This window comes from Pinus tabuliformis, chromosome 1_2, assembly GCF_031772625.1.
Source record: "Pinus tabuliformis cultivar Carrire ecotype Pingquan chromosome 1_2, CPIR1, whole genome shotgun sequence".
Classification (NCBI taxonomy): Eukaryota; Viridiplantae; Streptophyta; class Pinopsida; order Pinales; family Pinaceae; genus Pinus; species Pinus tabuliformis.
The window spans coordinates 38323724-38351527 of NC_142298.1; the positions used below are offsets into that span (position 1 = coordinate 38323724).

The 27804-nt window shown below is 39.9% G+C and overlaps 1 protein-coding gene across 2 annotated transcripts in view; it reads left to right on the forward strand.

Moving 5' to 3' along the window:
- The window catches only part of LOC149204295 (uncharacterized), a 453795-nt gene that overhangs the window by 195976 nt on the left and 230015 nt on the right, over window positions 1–27804 (forward strand). The gene's annotated exons all lie outside the window — the stretch shown is intronic.

The following is a 27804-nucleotide window of genomic DNA, read 5'->3' on the forward strand; positions in this document are numbered from 1 at the left end:
ATAAAATAAACCCTCATCTACTGCACTGGTTTTCCCTTCGAGGTTTTTCCAGGGAAGATTTAGTCCAAAATGGCTGTTAGAATTTTATTATGTTTGTGCATTTATTTCTCAGTTTCTATTACTTTCAGCAACATGTTTTATTTTGCTGAAGATTGCAATTGTGAGTTTATTAATATTTGTTGTAATAACAAATAAACTGTAATTGATAGGAGATAAATTTCCAGTTAATTGCAATCGTGGATTTTCACATGGTATCAAAGCAGTAAGGATCAGATCCGAGGCTATGGGTAGAAGGAAGCAAATCGTGTAGATTCAGAGGGAGATATGAAGCACCAACTTCCAAATTTGCATAGGGCAACCTGGGGTGTGAATTGCAGAGAAGTAGGGAATTTGATTTTCATGGAAAAATTTGAATTACCTCAGATCTTTAGCAGCAATCAATACGATGACATCGATGTTTATCCTTTAGCATCAAAACCTTATCACTATGATAGCACTAGCATCAAGACTGTGATAGCACTGAGATACTGGAGAACCGAGACTTCATCACTGTGATAACACCGAGCCATTCTCTGTGGTAGCACCGAGATATATCCACTGTAATATCACTGAGATGTGGTCACTATAATATCACTGAAAATATGGTAGCACTGAAACTGTCCATTGAACTTGTATAGCGAGATCCTCTGTGTATTAACCCGAGCTCATATAATAGTATCGAACTTCTGAAGTAGTACCGAAACATATCTCTGAGATTTTTCTGCGAGTTGCTTTTTGTGTTTGTTGAGCGAAGTTCATACTCCTATATATAGTTGTTTCCATATTGAAATGAGCCGACATGAACATATGAAGAGATGTGTCATTGTATTAGGCCGACATGAGATTATTGAGGGAAGCCGACTTGATGATGAGTCCTTTGACAACAAGGAGACTTTGATGGATGGAGGAGTCTTCAAACAAAATTGACTTTGACAATAACCTAAAGCCTACAATGGAGGCTTGACCTATAACAATTGACCCAAGCATGAAACCCATGCTTTAACAAGTCAATTAAAATAATAATAAAATTCTTTTTGCTTTCTTTTGACAAATATATTACATTTTGACTTCAAGTACAATTATGAAGATCGAACCTAGTTACATTCTTCAATACAGAGGAGGCTAGATTGATTGCAGAGGGAGAAAGTCTTCTCCAAATTATTTTGGCTAGATCTTTGCCAGAGGATTGCCAGTTGGGGCCTCTTGATTATTGTACTCTCCATATTTGGTTGCATAATAATAAAATAAACCCTCATTTGTTGCACTAGTTTTCCCTTCAGGGTTTTTCCGGGGAAGTTTTAGTCCAAAATGGTTGTGTTAGAATTTTATTATGTGTGTGTATTTATTTCTCAGTCTCTATCACTTTCAACATGTTTTATTTTGGTGAAGATTGCAATTGTGAGTTTATTAATATTTGTCCTAATAACAAATAAACTGTAATCGATAGGAGATAAATTTCCAGTTAATTGCAATCTTGGATTTTCACATGGTATCAAAGCAGTAAAGATCAGATCCGAGGCTATAGGCAAAAGGAAGCAGATTGTGCAGATTCAGAGGGAGATCTGAAGCACCAACTTCCAAATCTGTGTAGGGCAACCTTGGGTGTGAATTGCAGAGAGGCAGGGAATTCTATTTTCATGGAAAAATGTGAATTACCTCAGATTTGTAGCAACAGTCAATACGATTGTCAGACATAGTATTCAAAATCAGAACCAGTGACCGAACCGGTCCACCTATCAAACCAGAACTGGTGAAACCGGGACTAGTCAGATCTTAATGAACCGATCTTTAAAGAAGTACATGAAATGATTAATTTTTAATGAAAAAACTATTTTAAGATTTAAAACCATGATTCCAAACCAATAGGACAAAATATGCAAAGTTTTCTCACCTATATACCATGTAAAGGTGAATATATCAAAATGGCATCGAGTGCAATACGTATCAACAACAAAATACATAATCAATGAGACTCTATATGGCCTCTATAGTCCAAAAACAATGCTACAAGCTATGGGTCCGTTGGCATACTTCAAGTCTACATATTAGTGATCAACATGATCACTCCTCATCATGATCAAACTCATCACCACTAGTAGACATGGGATCATCAACATGAGCTACATAAATAATCTGGCTCAGAGTTTGAGGACCCCTTAAACTCCTTTGCAACCTCAGTAGTAGTGGTAATAGTAGTAGCAAAACTAGACATGAAAACTACAAATCAGTAATCAACATGATCGCTTATGAAACCTATCATTGATTTAGCGCTACTAGAAATGGGATCATCAACAAGAGATACGTAAACATCATCTAGCTCAAAGTATTTAAACTTGGATTGCTCAACCTTATAATATGATAGAAATTGAAAAATTTTAACATGGCTAACCAGTGATTTTGGTTTGAGTGAAGGGTTCATCTCCTCAACCTTATAATGTGGTAGAAAAGGCTTAGCATGCCTAACTAGTTACTTTCCTTTGAGTGAAAGGTACATTTTTGTCAAGGCCATGGTAGAGGAGTTCAACAATCAATACCACCAACATCAACAAAGTTAAACAATCAATGCCATCAACATCAAGGTTCTTAAAGAACTTCATGCCCTTGATCACATGCCAATCTAATACCCTCACGCATGGTAGAATCAAATGGAAACATTGCAAACTTCCAAACCATGAAATCTTGAAAATCATTAAGTGTTAAATTTTTCTTAACTCATGATGTCTGTTGTCCTATGTTTCTTTATCAAATAACCCAGATATTGAATTACTTCAATAACATAATTAAAATTCTAAACTTGTAGCAGTCACATATATTGCTGAAAATATAAACAACAGAAACTAACTTTTCAAGTACATATGAAATTCTGTTATTCAAATTAGCTTATTGTAAATGATAAAAGACTTTTAAGGACACCTCAAAAATGAGGTTTTCAGCGTTCTAGACCAGTGTGGAAAAAGTCTGCAAAAAATCGCTATTTAATCCTAAAAACGCGATTTTTTGAACTTAACGATTTAATCCCCCGACTTTTTGGTGACTTTTTCACAAAGGAAAAAATCACGATTTTTTCTTTATACTCCCGATTTAATTAGGAGTCGACCCAAAAAGTCGGCCTCCCTTCCCAGGCCGTAGATAAAGAGGCCGCAAAGGTGAAAAAACTGTAAATTGAAGCTTCCATCCATGCATTTTCAAGTTATTGCATTGTATTGTTTGTCATACTTCTTGCGAGCATAGCAGTCTCATTTGTAATCTATTAGTTTTGAGGTTAAGATATGTTTTTGTTTTCCAAGGAAAAAAAAATCTTTATACTTCATATTTCTAGTTAGAAAGCAAAGTATACATTGGCTAAGCCTCCAGGCTTTCAGTGATCCAGACTCTAACAACCACTGCCCCTTCAAAAGATTACATAAGTACCAAAAGGACAGGCATACAATAGTCTTCCGTAGAAAGAACCCCACACCATCAAAAACATTGTTACAGTTGTTGAATGCTTCCAGAAGAAACAACAAAGAGGTCATGAAGATCAAACAACAACAACCTGTTCAAAAAAAGCAATCATTGGGTCATGGCATTCAGGTGTCCCTCTCTTTTTGGGAGTCTTGTGAACTAAGAGGCATGCACAAATTAGTGGGGTTCAGTGGAATTATGCTCAGATGATGAGGAGGATTAAAAATAGAAGATGAGAGAGTAGTTCAAGGGGCCATGATTGGAAAGGAGACAGTTGAGCATACACTCGTTGATGGATGCCATCCGTTGTTGAGGTATCCATTGATGAGGTACCCTGGGTTGTGACCGAGTTCTCAGGTGATAGTAGTGCACCACAAGTCGATGAGGTGCCGAGAGACATCTCCACTGTTGATGAGGAGCCAATAGGTACAGAGGCATCCAGATCTATGACAAAGTTGTCGAACGAGTACTGGATAGAGAGGCAAAGACAGTATTGAGAGACCAGTGCAGAAGCAGGGAGAGCGAGAGCAGCAGCCAATTTAGGCCACGCAGAGCCCAACAGAGACAATGCAAAGGCTAGAGGGACTGCACATCCACGCAGAGGCTGCCGAGTGATGCAGAGGGTCCTAGAGGCTACGTAGCGCCTCAAAGCGCTGACGCAGAGGGTCCTAGGGCTGACGCATGCCAGTAGGAGACTGACATAGAGGCCAGAAAGGCCAGCGCTGAGCTTCAGAGTCGCCGGAGAGGGTTTCGTGGGACAGGTTTTCTGAATACCTGTTTCCAAATATAAAGGTATTGCTGCCGTGTATTTTTCTCTGTCGGGTGAGCCGGTTAGGTACCCAGTTGTACTCAAGGAAATACTGCATAATAATATACCCTCAGAATAACTGCATCGATTTCCCTGCATTGGGTTTTCCGAGGACATTTGTCCAAAAATAACGGTGTCACTTGTGTGTTTGTTTTCTTTCAATTGATGATTTGTAGGTGTTGTGACTGTATTGTGTTTATTTCAGTGTTTAAATGTGTTTAAATAACTTGTTTAGAATTTACAAGTAGAAGAAATAAACCAGCAGAATACAGATTAATTTTCTAACGGATAGACTTAGAAAATTCAACATGGTATCAAAGTGAGGTCGCAGATCACAGGAGAGTTGAAGGCATCAATTGAGCTGAGCATTTGCAGTAGAATTCACTGTCCCGAGTGACAGTAGCTGATCCTTGCAGAAGCGACAGTGGAAGGGTTGACGTAGAGGGACCACGTCATCAGTCTGGGCCTGAGAGAGGCCAGCGCAGAGGTTGAGGAGGGCAGAAACAGGCTCACGCAGAGCCACACAAAGGCCAGGAGGGCTGACGCGGTTGGCTGAGGGAGCTGTTTTGCCAGTGCCAAGATCGCGTAGAGCCAAGAGGCTCAATCCTTCAATTGTTGGGGCGGAGGAAGATGTGGGCAGTTTGTGGGAGCGAACCTGGTGGGGTACTGTGGTCAGTATAGTACCTAACAGCGCAAAAGCAAGGTAGAGGGAGTTGTTGCCGAGGCAGATTTCTAGCCAAGAAATCTGGATCAGTGTTGCAGTTGCATAGACAATCAGAGAGGAGCAACTTGACGATTGGCAGAAGGATTTCCAGGAGGGAAATTAGGACTTAGAGGGAGTCCAGAAGAGAACTTCCAGATGGGAAGTAGAGAGACTCGGAGGAGTCGAACCGAGAACTTCCAGACAGGAAGTAGAGACACTCGGAGGAGTCGAACCGAGAACTTCCAGAAGTGAAGTAGAGAGACTCAGAGGAGTTGAACCGAGAACTTCCAGACGTGAAGTAGAGAGACTCGGAGGAGTCGAACTGAGAACTTCCAGACGTGAAGTAGAGAGACTTAGCAGGAGTTGAACCGAGAACTTCCAGGCGGGAAGTAGAGAGACTCATACGAGTCGACATAGAAGTGCAGAGAGATGGCCATGAATGAGCTGAGAGATCAGGATAGGCTGGATGGAGCGTCCAACTTTGTGGTCTAGAAGGCCAGGATCTTGTCCATTCTAGATAGACATCGTATCAAGGGCTTTGCCTTGAGTAATGGCTATCCCAGTTGACCCAGTAGCTAATGAAAGGTATGAGGAGTCAATGGCTAAGGCAAAGTGCATCATTCTTGATGGGGTCAAGGATCATGTGGTCCAACATATTGCTGAGAAGGAAACGACAAAGGAGATGTCGGACACTTTGAAGACATTGTACCATCATACTTCCGTGCAGAGGAAGATGCTCCTGGAGAATCAGCTAAGGTCATACTAGATGCAGAAGGGAAAGCAGAAAGATGTCTTCCTCAGTCGGTTGAAGGAGATCTGTGACCAACTGACTTCCATAGGGGCCATGCCAGATCAGGAGTTGATGGTGAGGACCACACGTAATGCAGCCTCGGAGGAGTGGGAGACATTTGTCCAGATCATATTGGGCAGGGCGAGTCTTCTAGATTGGGAATAACTGTGGGCGGCTCTACGTCAAGAAGAGATCAGATGGCTAGCCCAGACAAGAAGTAGCAACAAAGGGGTTAGGATCAAGAAGGAAGAGGAAGAGGATGCAGCTCTGGCATCTGCGGGAAAGAAAGAGAAAAGGAAGAAGAAGGACCTCTCCAAGGTCAAGTGCTTCCATTGTGGGGAACTCGGTCACTATATGAACCAGTGTCCGAGGAAGAAGAGTAAGGGAGAGGCTTTTGAGTCTAAGGCAGTGCCAGTGAAGGCGGAGAAAGAAGTTGAGGAGGCGTGCCACTTGAGAAGAAGTGGGGAGACATCGAGCTGTAGTCAGGAGGACTACAGGTGATGAGGAGCAGAATCCTTGAGGTACCCAATCTCTTGGATTATACCTTGCTACGGGAGCCCCGAAGAGGAGTAGTAGGACTGGCGGATGTAGGTAGAGACGGATGAAGCAACAGATAGTGCTACAGTGCATGAGTCCCCGGGCAGCGCGAGGTTAGCAGGTTGCAACAGTGCGAGAGGCATGGGAGTGTTGCAACGGTGCAGAATGGCACAGAGAGGTGTGCAACGGTGCGAGATGCAGGGAGTTGTTGCAGCAGCGCAAAGGTCAGTAGAGGGAGCACTTGTTAGCGACAGAGAGAGCTTCAGCATCAGGAGTGTTTCTACCATGATAGGGATGTCAGAAGTTGGGTCAATCAGTTACTTACCTCTTAGTAACTGAGTTGCAGTTGCAGTGCAGTAGCACGATGCAACATGATGAGAGTGGGATGCAGTGTTGGAAGTATGGACCAGCAGCAGCACGGATGCAGAGGGAGCTACCGTATGGATGCAACAGTGGCAGTGGTAGGGCCATGGGCAGCAGTGCAGGATGCAACAGTTCAAAGGATGTTCGGCGGGTAGGCCTAACATCAGCATAGGTACCGGTGCCAGATAATCAGAGTGATGCTCAGTGAGGAGTATTACTAGAGCAGAGTCCTCGCTAAGAGGGAGTGTTGATTTGGGGTAGCATCGGATGTGCTCTAACCATGAAAATTGGTGGAGAGGCTAAAGCACATGAGATTTATAAGACCCAGAAATGGTTTGGACAGATTGTACTCGGTTTGGGAGATATTAAAATAATTAATATTTTTAATGGAGTTCCTAAGTCTAAACTTAGGAAAAATAAAATGTTAATGGGTATTAATATAAAACTTGGTTAGAAGGTTCCAAAGTCATGGATCAAGCCAAATCTAATCTTAGCCGTTAATTAGAGATTTAATCTTGGTTGTTGATGCACCAATGAGAAAAGTATAAGAGGAGGCTTGAGGGTTAGTTGGAAAAAACACCAGAGTGACTAGTCATTCATTTTGCTAGAGCGGGGTTGTTAAGCAAAAGTGAATCAATGATTAGCAGCGAGGGGCAGTGAGTACTGGATAGAGAGGCAAAGACAGTACTGAGGGACTAGCCCAGAAGCAGGGAGAACGAGAGCAGCAACTAGTTCAGGCCACACAAAGCCCAGCAGAGACATTGCAGAGGCCAGAGGGATCGCGTCATGCATGCAAAGGCTATTGGAGTGACGCAGAGGGTCCCAGAGGCTGCGCAGTGCCTTAGAGGGCTGACGCAGAGGGTCCTGGGGCTGATGCAGAGGCCAGAAGGGCCAACGTTGAGCTTCAGAGTCGCCGGAGAGGGTTTCGTGGGACAGGTTTTCTAAATACTTGTTTCCGAATATAGAGGTATTGCTTCCGTGTATTTTTCTTTGTTGGGTGAGCCGGTTAGGCACCTAGTTGTACTCAAGGAAACACTGCATAATAATATATCCTCAAAATAGCTGCACCAATTTTCTTGCATTGGGCTTTTCCGGGGACATATGTCCAAAAATAACGGTGTCACTTGTGTGTTTGTTTTCTTTCAGCTGATGATCTGTAAATGTTGTAACTGTATGGTGTTTATTTCAGTATTTAAATGTGTTTAAATAACTTGTTCAAATTTTACAAGTAGAAGAAATAAACTAACAGAATACAAATTAATTTTCTAATGGATAGACTTAGAAAATTCAACACATGTCTTGCATGTTGGGTTGTCTATGGAGGAGCAGTCGGAGGCTCATGTTGAGTCCATGATGGAGGAGGATGTGCAACCATCCTTTTGGCTAGCCATCGATGAGGGGCAATATAGAGACCACACATTGAGATTTCAACACAGTTAGCTTCAGAGGCACATTGATAGGATCTACGACGTTATTAGCCCACCCTTACGCATTGGGTTGAGGGAGGCAAAGTTGTCTAGACATACCTGAGGGGATGGCTAGGTTATTAGGACTGAGCGACATGAGCTGAGTATGACACCACGTTAGCTTGGAGGGCTTGTTCCTTCCACAAGGGATTGTACATTTGATCCCTCCTTTGGGATTGGATGGCGAGAGGTACTGAGCTGGTATATGATGGAGCAGGTTAGGCTGTTGGATACATCCATGTCCACAGCTTAACAGAGACCAAGCATTACCAAAGGGACTCGAGGGCCAGATTGTTGTTGGGATTTAGGTGGGATTTCCTATCACATCATAGAGCTGGTAGGTGATGGTAGTAGTTACGTGATGGATTCGACGTTTGGGTGCACACACATTTTTAGATTTCCATCAGAGCCTCGGTCAACACTAGTGACAAATGGTTTGATAGGGGAGCAAATAGATTTCATGAGTTGTCTTGGCATATTGACTGTGCTTTGAGTCACAGGGTGATTAGCGTACTCTGGCAAGAGTTGGTGGGAGGAGGTGGCAACAGGCTACCAAATAGGGCATTTTATGGAGACAGTGCTCTCTTATTGGCATATGGGATGCAAGAGCTACTGAGGCTAAGCACAGTAGTATCGTTCTCGTTAGCATGTGAGGAGTTAGGCCGCTTAGGTCTATCTGGGCAGATGAGGAGATATAGCTCACATCGTGGAGCGCTTATCAACAGAGTGGAAGTAGAGATGGCGACCCTGACAGAATGCAAGATGTTTCCTATGGACTCTATCTTAAACCTTGATATCCAGTGGTGTACAAGGACAGGTTGCGACATACAGTGGCATGTCAAGCAGTACCGTGATACTTGGTGGTATGCAATGACACATGATGCAGTGAAGCGACCTCTTTGAGCATTGCCTCCAAGGAGGCTTATGGACCAGGGAATGAGATGTACTATTGGATGCAACTCACCTAGGATCGACAAGGACATTATTGAACATTTGGGGACACCATGTTTAGCAGAGGCAAGGCTTTGAGGGGGTTATTAGTAGATCCGAGATAGAGAGAATGTCATCTGTAATGTCCCAAACTAGGAAAAACAGTGACATGCGAAGCAAATAACAAACACATCACCAAAAATTTTAAACATTCAACAAACAACCATGTAAACTCCAGAAATAAGAACCAGCTGAGCCATTTTATTAATCAATTGGAGCAAAATACAATAGTGTGGAAGGAGTGCACTTGGGCTTGCCTCAATGGCAAGCGTGACAAAGCCCAGGTGACAAAATAACAAGCCCAAGTGCTATAAACAGAAACTCCAATGATGCCCTGTGCTGCCCCAGAAATTTTCACTGTCTACTGGAAAGGAACTGCTAGAAACCCCACCTCTGGTGCTCAGAAAATTTTGCAAAATTAACTCAAGCTCCTCACCAAAAACCCGCCAAAACCTAGGAAGGGTTTGGCCTAGTTTTGACCCTCGAAATTCAGCCTCCAAATACCACGTCCTCCACCAACTGCTGGAAAATATGACCTGCCTGTAAATCACAAAAATATCTCCCCAAATCACACCAAAAGGCTGAGATGTTCTTCCTGAAGATTCCTCTTATTTCTCCCGACAATCTCCAGCTCCCCTAGTCGTCCCTCAAGCTCCGACATGTGCCCAGTGAGAGGCTTCTGCATTGGCCCAGGTAACTACAAATCTTGCTGCCCACAAGCAACAATCTCTTGCTTTGAAACTCCTCCAAAACTCTGATATCCCACTGAAGCTCCAATGCCAAAATTTCCTGGCAAGTGCTACTCGGAAGACCCCTGTAATAACCTTTGCATGTTACCTTCCCGTATCCTCTTGGAACACGCATTAGCGTGGTCTAGCAGGAGCAGGGCAGGCTTGCATGCATGGGACATACTCCTGATACTTGGGGTCCACCCAGGGGATACATATAGGGGTCAGAGATGAGGGCTAGATGGGTTCTAGTAGATAGCAACGCTACACGGCAACATCCTGTGAGGAGTGGGAATTATGAGCTCCTGTAAGAGCCATAAATTCAAATACCTGAATATGTAATTTAAACACAAAATTTGAAGAATTTAAATTCATCTATCTAATGAATACCAACCTGTCTGCTTTGTTGCAAAGCTCTACTGCAAATTGTTCTGCTGCAGTTCTTATTCTGGCTGCAATTCTTGTTCTGGCTGTGTTACCAAAACCACCCTGCTGAACTGGGTACAACCTGGGTACTCAGTCTCAAAATTCTTTCCAATCGAAGCAATCTGATCCCCCGTGCCCAAAAACTCCAGTGCAATCAAAACTCAAGAGTGTTTGTATCTCTGTGTTAAAATTTTTCTTTGTTTTTCCTCCTCCCCCTTCTCAAGATTTCCTCCCTCCTCTTAATTCCTTGTCCACTGCCTGCCTCTCATCTTCGTGTCATTGTTTTGTTACATGTAATTTTATAAAATCAAATCTTATTTGATTTTGTTGATTTTATTTAGATATGGCGATTTGATTTGGTAAAAGTTTATTTATTATTTTAATAAATTAATTTGATTTATTTAATTTATAATTTTAATTATTATTTTATTAATTTTAATTTTTAAATTTAATTTGTAAATTAAAATTAACATTTTCTTTTAGTTTAAGGATTTATCATATATATGATATTATGGTGAGGTATTAATTCATTACCTTAATTTATATCTTTTCCTGTAGTAACCAGCTTATATATAGTGCGATACATGCGGGTCCATGCATACGTAGCTATCGTATGGAGGTCTCGTATGTATGCTAATATTCGTATTTTATTTATAGTTATAGGTGGGTCATTACATGTATCCCTCCTTCCAAAAACTTCGTCTCGAAGTTAGGGTCTCCAAAATATATTAGTGATTAGTGTGAGCATATAAGTCTTTGTATTTCGTGATTAAATTTGTTTTATATGGGTACTTAAATATTCATGTTTTGCCTCTATTGGGTTCCCATGCTATTCTAGAATTATCCTATCATTTCTAATCTCTTATGCTTCCATCCTACCCGTCCTCTACTGGAGTATGCCATGGCGTTAGCTATACTGACTAACCATTTGTAGGCTCTCAAGATTATCAGCGTTGATTATATCAACTTGATTGCTCAGTAGGCATCTGACAGTCATCATCACACGTCCACGGGAGCGTGATTCGCACAGTCCTCCCATGACTTCAGGTATTGGATGATAAACGGTGGGTAATACCTCCACCCCTCCTAGTGGGACCAGAGTCAACGTTCTATCATGGAATCTCATTGAGCTTTAATTGTACTGAAGTTTTTGTCATCACGTAGTCATTTTGGTAACCTGCAATGTAAACACTTGTCCATATATTATAACATATGCATCAATATTTATAAAATAAACAATTTCTGTATAGCTCATACATATTGTTATCTACAATATAACATACTTGGTCATGTCTTGCTCATGTTATTGGCTTTCATATTGAAATTGTAATCATTCTTTTATTTCTATCTCATTAATCATATCGATATGCATAAATGAAGCAAAATTTATAATATCTTAATTCATATCATAATTCATGATTTAGATTTTATAGCAAGGTTAATCAAATATTGAACTTCATCTTGGTATCCATAACTCAGTAAGGTTAATTTAAATAACATATTTCATCTTGGTATCCACGTACCAGTAGAATTAAGCAAATAACATATATCATATTTCAGTAACATAAAAATTCACGTTTATATGTGATCCTTCCAAAAATGGTTTTGAGTATCTGATTTAAAGTAAAGTAAATATATACAAAATATGGCTTAAAGTTCTTCAAAATTGACACAAGTTGGGGTATTTTTGACATATGATTTATGTATCTTCTCAAGTAGCCGATCCAGGGCTATACTTGTCCCACTGGACCTTAACTTGGTCTACTAGACGATTCCTGAGCTGTTGAACCATACGTTACAGTGTACGTAATGGTTCGACCGAAATGATTCTCTCGTCCGATACTTGCGGTTCCTTACATTGAAGGTTATGAGATTTGTCAGCTATGTAATGCCTTAATACAGATACATGAAAACATTATGAACTTTATGCAAGCGAGGTGGCAGTGCAAGAAGATAGGCGACAGGTCCAACTTTTTCCATGACTTTAAATGGTTCGATAAATCGGGGTGACAACTATGTCCCTTTTCCGAATCGGATAGTGTTTTTATTTGGTTTGATGTGTACGAAAACCTGATCCCCTACTTCATACTTCCTATCAGTTATGTGGGCATCAACATAACTCTTTTGTCTATCCTGTGCTTCTTTTAACCGTTGTCTAATTTGTTTTACCTGTTCCTCCATCTCTTGGATTAATTCTGGCCCTACTATCACCCGATCTTCTAACCTGTCCCAAATTAATAGTGTTCTGCAAGGTCTGCCATATAATGCTTCAAATGGAGGCATTCTAATTGAACTGTGGTAACTGTTACTGTATGCAAATTCGACTAAGGATAAGTACTTTTCCTAGTGTGATTGCTGATCCATAACCTACATCCTCAACATATCTTTTAGTACTTGATTTACCCTTTCTGTTTGCCCATCCGTCTCAGGATGATAAGCTGTACTCAAATTTAGTTGAGTGCCTAAGGCTGACTGCATACAAGTCCAAAACCTTAAAGTGAATCGTGAATCTCTATCTGATATGATCTTCTTAGGTACTCCATGAAATCTGATAATTTCATTTATGAATACTCGAACTACGTTGGCAACTTCGTAAGCATCTCTTACGGGAATGAAATGGGCGGTTTTCGTTAATTTATCCACCACAACCAGAATGACATTGTGTGTTTGTGGAGTGAGAGGTAGTCCGACAATAAAATCCATAGAAATTATCTCCCATTTGGTCATAGGAATGTCATGAGATTGCAAGAGACCTAATGGGTGACAATGATCAACTTTTACTTGCTGACATTTAATACATTTTGCAACGAATTGAACAATATTGCGTTTCATGCCTGGTCATAAGAAAAGTTTCTCGGTACCAATATACATTTTCTTAACCCCGAGATGTGCATAATACACTGCTTTGTGGGCTTCCTTAAGGATGGTATCTCGAAGATCCCCATTATAAGAAATATACATTCTTCCGTGAAATCGCAAGATTCTATCATATTCTAGTTCATACCCCTCAAACTTAGGTTCTTTTGACTTTTTACTATCAAGACTAGATATTAACTTTAAATACCAGCTATCTCTTATGAAATGTTCTAGTATTCGTTGCCTTAATTCTACTTTGATAGGTATGAGGGAAAATATTCGAGGTCTTCTGCTTAAAGCATCTGCCACTACGTTTTCTTTTCCCTTGATGTAAGATATTCCAAAGTCATACTCACTTAGAAATTCACTCCATCGTCTTTGTCTAGCATTCAAGTCTTTTTGAGTAAACAAACACTGTAGACTTTGATGGTCGCTTTTGAGCATAAATCTTTGTCCTACTAGATAGTGTCTCCATATATTTAAAGCTAGTACTATAACGGCTAACTCTAAATCGTGAGTGGCGTAGAGTTCTTCATGAGGCTTTAACTTTCTTGAGGCATATGCCATTACTCCTCTATCCTTCATTAATACAACACCTAATCCTTGCTTGGATGCATTAGTACATACAGTAAAATCTTTGTCCATATCAAGGACTCGTAAGATTGGTGCACTGGTCAACAGTCTTTTGAGTTCAAAGAATGCTTTATTACATTCCTCAGTCCATTCATACTTAACACCTTTACGTTGGAGGGTTGTAATTGGCTTCGCAATTTTGGAGAATCCTTCCACAAATCTTCGGTAGTAACCAGCTAGACCCATAAAGCTTTACAATTCATGTGCATTTTTTGGTATTGGCCATTCCATGATTGCCTTTACCTTCCCAGGATCTACTGAGATTCCTTCACCAGATATGATATGGCCTAAGTAATGAATCTTTTTCCTGAAAGAAAGAACACTTGGATAATGTTTCATATAACTGGTATTTTCTAAGGCAAGATAATACTATCCGTAAATGGTCTTTATGCTCTTTCTCATTCTTGGAGTAGATGAGAATATCATCTAAGAAAACTTGTACAAATTGATCAAGATATTTACGAAAAACGTTGTTCATAAGGTTCATGAATACTGTTGGTATATTAGTCAACCCAAATGGTATCACAATAAATTCATAATGGCCAAAGCATGTTCGGAATGCAGTCTTAGAAATATTGCTTTCTGTAATCCTTAGCTAATGATAACTTGATCATAGATCAATTTTTGAAAAGACAACAACTCCTTTCTTTTGGTCGAAGAGGTCATCAATTCGAGACATTAGATACTGATTCTTTACTGTAGCTCGATTCAAGTCTCGGTAGTCTATGCATAACCGTAAGGAACCATCTTTCTTCTTGACAAAAATTACAGGAGCACCCGAAGGTGAAATGTTGGGCCGTATGTGTCCTATATCTAGTAGTTCCTTCAATTGAATTTGCAATTCTCGAAGTTCTAGTGCTGTCATTCTATAAGGTGTTTTAGAGATTGGTTGAGTACCAGGTTTCAATTCTCTTGTGAGATCTAGCTCTCTTTCGGGGGGTAATCCTGGTAGTTCCTTTGGAAATACATCTAGAAATTCGGTTAACACCGGATATTGTTTTAAGGATGGTCCTTTTTCCTTGCTTACTTCTTGAACTGCATATGCTTGACAACCTTTCCTTAAGCAACGCTTCATTTTCATTGTTGATATGTAGCATAAAGGTACTTTTCTCTTGATACTTTGAATTTGAATCGTCTCTCTTTCATCATTTATACCGAGAATTCTTTTCCCATAACATTCTACCTAAGCTTGATGAGCTTCTAATGAATCCATACCTATGACGAAGTCATAAGTTCTTAGGGCTGTGACATAAACTATTAATTTAGTCGAACAAACCCCTAGATCAATTTTGCATTCCTCCACACTTAAGTCTACGGATTGGAGTTCTCCTGAGGCCATTTCTACCTGTCTGAAATCATTTTGTTTGCGAGCTGCCAACCCACATTTATTTAATGCATATGATGAAATGAAACTATCTATGGCACCAATATCAAATAAGATTTTGAATTTTATACCATTAATAATTCTTAAGGATTCCACTACATGGATTGATGCGCTGCCTGATTGTTGTCGACCACTGCATGGATTTTATGATTGCCTTGGGTATTTGGTGCTGGTTCTTTTCCTATTCTATGCAATATACTTGATGAAGCTTCTGGACAATCACGTTGAAAATGCGGTCCTCCACATCCCTAACAATTAACCTGGGTCAGTCGTCTTGAATCATATTGTGAATTTCTAGATAAAGAGCTTCGTCCTCTTATGCCACTTCCTCTCGCATTTCTTCCTCCATTAGCAGTTCTTTGATGATTCAACGGCTATAGTATTAACTGCCATGGGATTTCTTGCTCCTACTTCTCTTGGGGTAAATCTATCACCACAAGACGGTGGTCTTGAGCTACCTCCCTTGAAGAAGTTTCTGGGAGTCTTTCCTGGAAACCCTGGTTGTAGAGATTCTGTTGGTCCGACATCTTTTTTTATTCCTAAATGCTCTTCTGCATAATGGCTACATTCTATTGCCATGGCTGCTAATGATGGTTTCCACATCCTAACCAAGGCCCCGATGTGAGGGTTTAACCCATATATGAAACGTTCAACTTGACGTTCATCAGAATGTAAGTAATGAATGTATTTCACAAGCTCCATAAACCTTATTTCATATTCTTCCACTGGTTTATTACCTTAAATTAATGTATGAAAGGCCCTAGCTTCTTGTTATTGAAAATATGGAGGTAAATACTTAGCACGAAATCTTTCCTCCAATAATTCCCAAGGGACATTATCCGTTGTGAGGTGTAGTTGTTTTTCCAGATTTCCCCACCAAATCAAGGCGGGGTTTAACCCATATATGAAGCGTTCAACTTGACATTCATCAGAATCTAAGTAATGAATGTATTTCACAAGTTCCATAAACCTTATTTCATATTCTTCTACTGTTTTATTACCTTGAATTAATGTATGAAAGGCCCCGACTTGTTGTTCTTGAAAATATGGAGGTAAATACTTAGCGTGAAATCTTTCCTCGAATAATTCCCAAGGGACATTATCCGTTGTGAGGTGTAGTTGCTTTTCCAGATTTCCCCACCGAATCAAGGCGCTTTCCTTTAATTGAAATATGACAATTTTTGTTTTTGAAGAAGAAGAATACTCTCTTAGTGTAAAACACCTGTTCGTTCTTTCTAACCTGGGAGTTTAATTTTTTGCAGCTCCCTAAAAATATCTTCCTTTGATTGTCTATACTCAGAATTTTTTGGTTCTGCTGGATTTGTTTCTTTGGGTTGAGGTTGCTCTTCTTTGGTTTTAGCCATTGTCGACCCTTTTAATGTTTCCAATATGGCTTCCAATGAGTGCATTATTATGGTCAACTCCGGTGCTGGAGCGATTGGTGTTGATGATGGTCTCGATGGTGGCGGTGATGGTGGTGGCGATGGAGATGGTGATGACGACGGTGGTGGTGTTAATGACGGTGATGCTGCCCGATCACGTCGTCGTCACTGATATGTCCTTACCATCGTAGTGTTTCCTGTATACATAATAAAATTGTAAAAAATTGAGGTATACTTTCAGATTTAACATATAATTTTACAATTTCAAATTTACAAATGGGTATAGTTTTTTTTTCTATTTTTACCTGCTAGGCAGGTCTTACTGGTACCGAGGTCAAGGAGGGTGGTCTCTTGACCTCCTTGTCCTAATGCAGGGTATTCTATCCTAATGCGTAATAATACTTATTCTAATGCATAGGTCTTTATAAACGTTAGTTTTTTTTTTAACTAGCATTATATTCAAATTAGATTATTATTATGATCGTAACATAGCATACCAAATGTAAATAATAGTCCAAAATATTTTGAGCATATATACCTGAACGTAAGGTCCAAGCTATTCTTCAAAATTCTGAACATAAGAACTTAATTTAAAAGGGGATAAACCCTTTACAAAAATATTTATGCCCAAATATATGTAAAATAAAAACATAATATAATCTCATATACAACTCAAATTTCACTAAGTTTCTCTCGTAACACTCATTCTCTCTGTAAACATTCTCCACTAACTCACATATTATTTCCAAATACAACCTTAATATGAAGAACCCACAATTCTCTCTCATATTTAAAGCATGTTCTTCCACTAATTCTCTCTCTTGACATTCTCAATAAGGGACAAACATATTTTTCCATTGTTGATGATAAAATATTTTAATATATGTGTTTTTATTCCTAGGCACTAATTCTCCCCCATACAATATTAAATTAAAAAAAATGATTTGTTCTTTTATTTAATATATGTTCTATTCCTAGGCACTAATTCTCCCTCATTCAATATTAAATTAAAAAAATGATTGGTCCTTAATAAATCCTTGAAGAAACTTTTATTTATTAATTTATGATGATTCCAAAAATTTCACTTTGAATTTATTAAATTCACTCTATGATGTGAATGAAATAGGACTCCACGAGCGTTTTGTATGCACGTCTCCACAAAAACTCGCCTGCACACTTCATTGTCGGTTCCACAACTTCGACTTACAGTACTCTAATATGCATAGGTTCAACAAAATTCCACACAGGTAACAAAAAAAATAAAAATATGTGTGCATTTATTTCTTCCCTATCCAGGGCTCATCCGGATCTACGTCGTATATTTACGGATTAAGTTCTCGAGGGTCATCCATTACGAAAAGGCATTTCTATCATTGAGCAGATTTCTGGGAGGGACAACATCCTTAACCACTGAAGTATTCTAGCGGCTTGCTTCACGCATCTAGAGATTAGTATGGTTGGCTTGACAGAGGATATAAAATTGTTTTTTCATGCACCAAAAAACGCTACGATAATTCGGAGAATTGTAATTGACTTAAAAAAAAAAATCGACTACACCGCTGTCACTATAAGAATATATATAAAAATAAGTGGGACCATTCACCCAGCCATTGCGTTTTCATGAGAGAAAAGTAGGACTGGGCGTTGCGTGGCATCGAATATATGTGTTCATGTAGCATGGATTAAAATTTAACTGGCAGACACAATTGATAATTGGCGGACACGACTGACACCTAGCTGTCACGACTAATACCTTGCTGTCGATATGTAATATCTTATACCCAAATAATATTAATCACAATCCTTTCGTTTTATATATATATATATATATTAATTTACTTGCAAACTGTCTAAGGTTTATGCTATTGCTGTTGCAGGGCCGTGAGGATAGTGCGAAAGGAGGATGCAAGTTTCCTCCGATGTTCAAATCAAAGATGCTGACATTACAGCTGCAGAGCCGGATTCCTATCCCGTGCAAAGCTTTTAAGCGTATTTCGAACATCATGCCCTTGTAATTCAGAAGAGTGGTCGACCATTATCAGAGTAGTGAGGTCTCTTAATTACACCATTAACAGAGAATCACAATCACCACTATCTGATCAACTCATAAAAGCGTGTTGATGAAGTTTGGTGTCAACTCCCAACAACATTGGTTCAGCTTTTTATGACCTTCATCTGTAACTTCATCCTCCCCACAACGATTCTTTAGCTTCTGTGGTTTTCACCTTTTTATTTACATGTTACTGCATCCATACATGGTCGACAGTGACAAGAGGGATTGTTCGGACTGGTTACAAAGTTTTTATTTTGGACATGAACATCATTAACCTCCACTGAGATGACTCATACTCTTGGAGTTAACACAACAAAAGTTGCAATACATCAAAGTCTAGCACCAAGTCACTGAATCCATAATTATATTACGTTGTATAGGTCCGATTGAGGTTATTGTCATTTGGCTATTTAATTCCTAGTCCCGCCTCATTTCAACGAAAGAAACAAGAACAAAGGATTCATAATTGTAGATATTTGAATAGTTATGCAGTAACAAGCATACGACGATACAATTTGAATTTATTTCTAACCAATTTATATTTGAGAACAAGCTCACAGTCAATCGAAGAGAATTAAATAAGAGCACTAAAACATAACCACTGAAACTATGGTGAGGTCTGAGAGTTGCTGAAACTATGGTGAGGTCTGAGAGTTTGAACCTTCCCTCGATACCAAGTGTAAGAGCCCTAAATTCAAATACCTGAATATGTAATTTAAACACAAAATTTAAAGAATTTAAATTCATTTATCTAATGAATACAAACTTGTCTGCTCTGCTGCGAAGCTCTATTGCAAATTGTTCTGTTGTGGTTCTTGTTCTGGCTGCAACTCTTGTTCCGGCTGCGTTACCAAAACGGCCAAAATCACCTTGCCGAAGTGGGTACAACCTGGATACTCAGTCTCAAAATGCTTTCCAATCGAAGCAATTTGATCTTCCGTGCCCAAAAACTCCAGTACAATCAAAACTCAAGAGTGTTTGTATCTTTGTGTTAAAATTTTTCTGTTTTTCCTCCTCCCCCTTCTCAAGATTTCCTTCCTCCTTTTAATTCCTCTTCCACCGCCTTCCTCTCATCTCCGTGTCATTGTTTTGTCATGTGTAATTTTATAAAATCAAATCTTATTTGATTTTGTTGATTTTTTTCAGATATGGAGATTTGATTTGGTAAAAGTTTATTTATTATTTTAATAAATTAATTTGATTTATTTAATTTATAATTTTATTAATTTTAATTTTTAAATTTAATTTGTAAATTAAAATTAACATTTTCTTTTAGTTTAAGGATTTATCATATATATGATATTCTGGGGAGGTATTAATTCATTACCTTAATTTATATCTTTTCCTATAGTAACCAGCTTATATATAGTGCGATACATGCGGGTCCATGCATACGTAGCTATCATATGGAGGTCTCGTATGTATGTTAATATTCGTATTTTATTTATAGTTATAGGTGGGTCATTACAACTCCCAATATGTTTGGGGCTAAGTTGCACGAAACAGGGAAACGGAAACGAGTTTCCGAAACGGGAAGCGATACGAAAGTTGAAACGCGACCTCCCCAAATTTTGGAAACGGGGAAACGCGATGTTGACCCCTATTGGTCAACTACCCATGCAGTGCACCCCGTTTTTTCTTGACAGAAAGAAGCAGCACCTGATCAGCATGTCCGTGCCATCCTGCCATCATCAGCAACTTGATCTTTTTTTTGTAAACCCAGTCTGCATGTATGAATTGTAAATAATCTAAGCAGATCAGAGTCATGTATGTAAAATTGCCTAGGTGGACCTAACTTTCTATGATAATCTATGTCCCGGAAGGTTTTTCGTCTCACCGATCCATGGATCGGCAGAGTTTTCCTTCAAACCTGACCCCAAAGCCGGGATGGATTTTGTCATTAGAACTTTAGGAGAATCCTAGTGAGTTAATCTGCTAGATTATAGTTGTGTCGCAGAACTGGGTGTTTTGTGAGGGTCTGTATTAAATGAGTTTGTCCCTTAAGATGTAATTTTGTAAAAGTCATGATGTAATGTGTCCTGAGGGTCGAGAAATGTTTTAAATCCCCTCATGAGTCCTAAGTCCTAGGTCCTAGGTGATGTCTCCGAAGGCTTAGTTCAGTGATCCATTTTAAATTGAATTAAAAAATTAAAAAATGAATAAAAATAATAAAATAATAAAAAATAATAAAAAAATTGAAAAAAGATTTAAAATTTTTTTTTGAAAAAATAAAAATTTTGTGGGAATTTATTTTTGCAAGTCTCAGGAGCTTTCGCGTTATATGTTTTATGCTGAGATCTAAAGTTTTCAAGCCGAAATGCGAAATTGATATCTGGTTGATGGTTTATGATTCTCGTGGTGATTTAAAGTATTCATCTTTTCAAATTTTTAGCTGCTGGATATCGTTTTTGTCATTCTGAGAGCATTGTGATTTAGCTGATGATAGATGGTTGCTATTCATGGTCCATGTTTCTATATCATTTAAAAAGTAATCATTTAAACATTAACTCCACAAGGCACTGGTCTGCTAAATTAACCAAATCATCGCGTGCTTTTTTACATCGTGTCTCGTGTCTCCCAACCAACTGGTCGACAGTTGGTCACATCATCTCACAGGGTCTACCCCCCTTAGCCGCGGGAGACAGGCTCAAACGGAGGGATCGGGATCAGAGTGACAGCCCCCGGTCCGAGCATTGTCGTGCCAATCTGCGCGACAACACGCGAATATATCTATATATATATATATATATATATATAATATTAAAAATATTTAAAAATTATTAATATATATATGTGCAATCATAAAGCATTAATGATACATTTACATTATATGATTATAATTTATTACATTTAAACATTAAGATTAAGTTTACATCACATTTACTCATGAGTCATGAATAATCACATAATGAAAATAAAAATATAGGAACTGGAAAATCCAAAATTAGCCTTTATTTATATTAGTATATGAGGCTGCAAGTACAATAAAGACTATAAGGCTGCAAGAACTATAGAGACAAGTCACAAAAGACTAATCCTCATCATAACAATCCTCATCAAAAATAGAAGCAGCAGAATGCTCAACAGTGAATGGTGGTGCTGAAGAAGATGATGCACCAATTCCACTTCCAGAATCGTCCTCAATATTCAGGGCAGCAAGAGAGAGATCCAAATCAGGATTTTCTGCATCCACATCCCATTCTTTAGAAGGACCACTATTGTATTCTGGACCCCTACGAGATGCAAGGCGAAGGTTGGAGTGCACATAAACAAGATCCTCTGCTTTTTGTGAGCCCAACCTATTGCACTTCACAGAATGAATAAAACCATAAGTGCTCCAATTCCTTTCTGCTGATGAAGAGCTTGCCACTTGTGAAAGAATACGAATGGCAAGGCTTTGCAAATGTACACCATTTGCTCCATGAAAAATCCACCACCTAACTGGATTCATGGTGCTTCTCTCCTCCAAAGCTGATATATCTGCATAATCTTCTATTCCTGCAGCAAAACTGGCGAATTCCTCCTTTACCTCCCTATGTAGATGAGAAGGAAACATTCTCATAAGTGCTTTTTTCACCCCAGTAGCCACATCTCTATTCTTGTACACCATTTGCTCCATGAAAAATCCACCACCTAACTGGATTCATGGTGCTCTCCTCCAAAGCTGATATATCTGCATAATCTTCTATTCCTGCAGCAAAACTGGCGAATTCCTCCTTTACCTCCCTATGTAGATGAGAAGGAAACATTCTCATAAGTGCTTTTTTCACCCCGGTAGCCACATCTCTATTCTTATGGGGTGCCTTCCTCTTCCCATTGCTTTTAGCAATAAGCTCCTCATCATAAAATTTGGGGTTCAAAGCATGTGCTAAAGTGTGCAATGGTGTATTGAAATTGTTCCACCTGTCAACAATGATTTTCTTGATCAAGCCAACAAAATGATTATCAACAAACAAAAGTTGTGGAGACTCCTGCGAAATGATTTCCATAGTTTTCTCAACCATGGAATCCATGCCATCATATACCTCTCCCAAGAAAGGTTGGTCAGTGTCAGCACTCCGGAGAAGCTCAAATGCAGGGGTTGTGAACTTTAGCAAGAAATCTACCTTGCTCCACCAATCCTCATCAAGGCACAATCTACGCACCATAGATCCCCGCTCTGAATCTGCTTGTCTCCACTCAATCCAAAGTTTACTCACCACCATAGAAACTAATGCATGCTTAACCTCAACAAGGCGGTGCAACATCACGAAGTTTGAGGCATATCTTGTCTCAGCAACTTTTAACAACTCCAATTTGGAGTACTCTCGAAATATGGCCTGAGACTGGTGGTGGTTGGTGATGAATTTGATAATCTCCCTTGCTTCCCCTGTGACTTCCTTTATCCAGGAAACTTTGTTGTCGATCTCCTCTAAGATCAGATTCAGATTATGGACAATGCATGGTGTCCAAAAGATGTGGTCATACCTCCCCTCAATAATTAAACCTGCAGCTTTGCAAACTGGTGCATTATCCGTGATAACTTGCACCACCCTGTTAGGCCTTATTTGTTCAATAGCTTTTATAATAACATCAGCAATGAACTGTGCATCTTTCACCTCTCCTGAGCAGTCTTCTGCTTTGATAAACATTGCTCCTTTGGGGGAAGTGGCAATGATATTTATCAATGGTCTGCGCCTCATATCTGTCCAACCATCTGAGACTATGGTAACCCCAGAGCTACTCCAGGAAGAACGAATTGGAGCTAAAATGTCCTCCACAAGTTCCTTCTCATTTTTGAGAAGCTGGGTTCTGACTTTCTCATAGTTGGGCCCCTTGTACCCTTGAGGAGCTTTGTTAACTGCCCTTATCATATCTTGCCAGTAAGGAGAGCGAACAACATTGAATGGGATACCACATGCATAAATGCACCTAGCCACCCTGGAATCAGCTTCTTCTCTTGCTTGCACATTCACCAATCTAGCAATTCTGCTATCCTGAACTGAATGGGATGCCCCTGGGCCTCTGGTATTTTTGGGTGCTGGTTGTTCATGTTCTTGAGTGTGACCAGCTCTCCTCTTTCTTGCTTCAGCTACAATCCTTGGCTCAATGTTAGATGGAGCTTGAGTAAGGTCATCATGCCTTCTCTTAGTACCATCCGCCTCATCTTGCTCTCTTTGATATGCCCTCTTTACCAATGGATTTGATGTTTTTGTGCAACCTGAAATCCCCTGTCCTCCTCCATGCAATAGATGCGCCTTCACTCTTGGGTAGGAGCCCTTGTACGTATTATTGCAAAGATTGCATCGCCATTCCCATGAGCCACCACCTCCACATCTTTGAAGCTTCGTCACATGCCTCCAAAGAGGATAATATTCAGCCCTTGGGTTGGCCCTAGGGCTTGAAGTTGCAGCTGCACTTTGGCTGGAAGCCATTGCTGCAAAAATAAATTAAAAAAAACAAATGTGTAAATAAAAAAAACGTTTTTCATATTTTTGGCTGTATAAACCCTAGAAAAATTAAAGAAATAGTAAGAAAAAAACTAAGAAATGAATGTGGCTTACCCAAATTAATTTTCTGTGGCTGAATCTACCCTAAAATGCCAGAAAAGAGGAGAAATATGGCTGTAGCTGAGCCAAATCTGCTGTAAAAATAAATTTAAAAAACAAATCTATCAATAAAAAACTTTTTTCATATTTTTGGCTGCCTAAACCCTAGAAAAATTGAAGAAATAGTAAGAAAAAACTAAAAAAATGAATGTGGCTTACCCAAATTAATTATCTGTGGCTGAGACTACCCCGAAATGCCAGAAAAGAGAAGAGAAATATGGTTGTAGTTGAGCCAAATCTGCTGCTACTGAAATCTCCTGCTGAAATCTCTTTCTCTTGCTGCTGAAATCTCTTTCTCCTGCTGCTGAAATCTACTTTGCTCACTGCTCAAAACACCCTAGCTGAAACAACTGCCAGTCTCCAAGAGAAACGACTTGCTGAATAGTGTGATGAGAGAATGAGACAAACTGCTCTTTTATAACTTTAGAATAGGTTTCTAGAACATCCTGGAAACCCTAAAAAAATTTAAAAACAAATAAAAAAAAATTAAAAAACAACTGTTTTTTTGGGGAAACGTGGCCCGTACGGCCTAGAAACGCGTTTCCGGCCATACGGCCACGTTTCCGTTTCGGGAAACGTGGCCGTACGGCCGGAAACACGTTTCCAGGCCGTACGGTACGGGGAAATGCGTTTCGTTTCGTTTCCCCTGGGGAAACGACCCCTAGGGCCACGTTTCCTGCAACTTAGGTTTGGGGGATCCAAGGATTCGGTTGGCGGGTGGATCACTCCACTTTGTGATGAGAAGGGTCATGGCAGAGCGTGATCCAGTTCACTTTGGGTTTGACACATGGGAGATCATTGAGACCTCTGCTGCATGGCGAGGCAGAGTTATCTTGTTATGGCTCAGGGTTGAGATTGGCAGTGGAGGGGTAGATATTTGCATCATGGAGTTGCCTGGGCAGGATGAGCTTGGCTCTCACAGATTTTTTGCCACTAGGCCTCACAGGGGGAGGATACAGTTCGCACATGATGAGGAGTATGTCATAGTAAGAGTAGCGCAACGTCAGCATGGTGGTACCACTCTAGGACTAGCAGGGGACTAGAGCATCACAGCTTCTCGCAGCTCAATAACCTTTAGGGAGGCGCTGGCTAGTACAGGGGGAGATCATGCCGATCTTCCATTGGGCTTTAGCGAGTCACTGATGGAGTGGGGGACTTCATTAGTATGACAGGTGGGCTAGCAGGATGATATCAGGAGAAGCTCACGTGAGCGAGACGCTATCTCTACAGAGATTGAGTGGTATCTTCGAGAGTATACTCTTGGAAAGCATGAGATGGCCTACGTGGTAGGACAATTTCACAAGGGGTTGGGCATAGTGCCACTTCATCACGATCCCCTACTCATTGATGGTATGCATGGGACTTCTGGTATTTGCACGGGGCATGATAGTAAGTGGACTGAGGGGAGGTTCACATTGGACAAGATGACCTGGGATCTTGGTATTGAAGGATTCTTTCATGTCAGGACAGTGCAGAGGTCAGGGACGATTTAGTGGCACATTTGGGACCCTAGCACATTTTGTAGTGACAGTGGGGAGCAACAACTAGAGAGAATGCTTGTTCAGGCATTGCTTGAGGACAAGCAATTTTTGGTGGGGAGGACTGTGATATTTCCACTTAGCAACATTGCTAAGGGAAATATCAAATTTTGGCTAGTTTTGAATTAATTCGCATTAGCACTTCGGAAGTGTGGGTTTAGAGGCCCCACATGTATTTTTGATCAAATGTGAGCCCAAATATTAGAGGATGGAAGAGAAAATCGAGCCACTAGTGGTACGTGGGGGCCACTCAGAGAATTGCGGCCCACATGGGCAGCACGTTCTCATTGGAGTGAAGTTGGTGGAGGAAAGTTGAGCTGGGCCCACATGGGCATCTTGGAGGCTCTTTGATAAAAAGCGCAAGAGGCACTCATTTTGGTCATTCATTCATCTTTGAGAAAATTGTCTTTTGACATAGCAAGCTTGTGTAATGTCCCCAATTTTTTGGCATGCAAAAATCACCTAGGAGTTTTGCAAATTTTTGGATAATATTAAAAAGGGGAAAATATTAATTTTGTGAGAGAAGGGAGAAATTATTATTATAATGGGATGGCGGCAAAATAATATTTAGTTCGAAAAAGAAGGAAAAATGTTATTTTAATGGAGAATGATGGCAAAAAGGGAAATTATTATTTTATTGGAGAATGGCGGCAAATTACTATTTTATTCAAAATGGCGGCAAAGTCTCCTGGTGGAAAATGGGCCCCACGAATATTATTTTGATGGAGAATGGCGACAAAAAGCAAAATTATTATTTTATTGGAGAATGTCGGAAGATTAATATTTTATTGGAAAATGGGGAAAATTACCATTTTATTCAAAATGGTGGTAAAGGTCTCCTAGTGGAAAAATGGGCCGCACCAATAAAATAATTGGGAAAAAGGAGAATCTAGAAGCTAGGAGGAGGCTCAAGGAAGAATTATAAATAGAGGGTTGAACTCATTTGGAGGGCATTCTATTTCTATCATTTCTATTTGACATTGAGAAGAAGCTCAAGCGAGTTTCAAGTGCAACTCAATAGCAAATTTCGGTGGACTTCGAGTGCCACCCTAGTTAGCTCTTAGGGAAGATTATCTTAGATCTTCTGATTGTGCCTATTGTAGAGAGTCTTCATCATTGAATGAATTTGTTTGCAGGTGGCTTCAGGTGGTGTTTATTCAAGGGTTTTACAATTAGTAAGAGGCTGAATCATCTCAAGCGAAGAGGGGAAATCGTGTTGCATATTTTTAGCATATTTGTGCCCAAAAGTTATAGTGTCTAGAAGAATGTGTCCATTGCACCCAGAAATTAGAAGCCGATTTGCAGAAGGAATTTTCAGAGTTTGTCATGCCAAGAATGATTCCAAGTTGTCCATCTTCAGATTTCCGTTGGAATTTCTAAGTCTAACTGTTAGAAATCCTTCATGTACTTTCTGATTTATTTCTGCCTACTTGTTTTATTTAATTAACATTTTATTTACCATGTAAAGACTGAAAAACAAGCAACGAGTGACACCATTGTTTTTGGACCAATGTCCCCGGAAAAACCCAATGCGGGAAAACCGATGCAACTATTTGAGGGTTTTATTATTAAGAAATTTCAGAATACAATCTGGGTGCCAAAACGGCTCACCCAACAGAGAATGATCTTGACAGTGGTACCTCTCAGTTGGAGACAGATATTCTGGCTAAAACATCGGATGAACAATCCCACAACTCTCAGCTTCAATCTGCCCCATGAATTCTCCAGCGTTTGCCTCTAGGAACTGCGTCACCCTTTGGAGGCATTGCGTCAGCCTCTAGAGCCTCTCCGTCACCCACGTTGGCTCTCTCTGGCACTACGCAGCTCTTATCTGGCTCTGCGTGGGCCTGGACTAGCTCTGTGTGGCCTCTAGCTGGCTCTGCGTCCCTCTCTGCCGGCTTCTGCACTGATGCTCCTGGTAGCCTCTCTGCCTCTCAGCTTTTGTATTCACTGCCCCTTAGCTGCAACTCTGATCACTCCTTCGATTTCCTCAGCAAGCCCTCCCCAGAAAATCAAATTCTTCAACTCGGTGTGTTCTCCAGGTGACCCTCAAGCCTTCTCTTATACTTTTCTCGT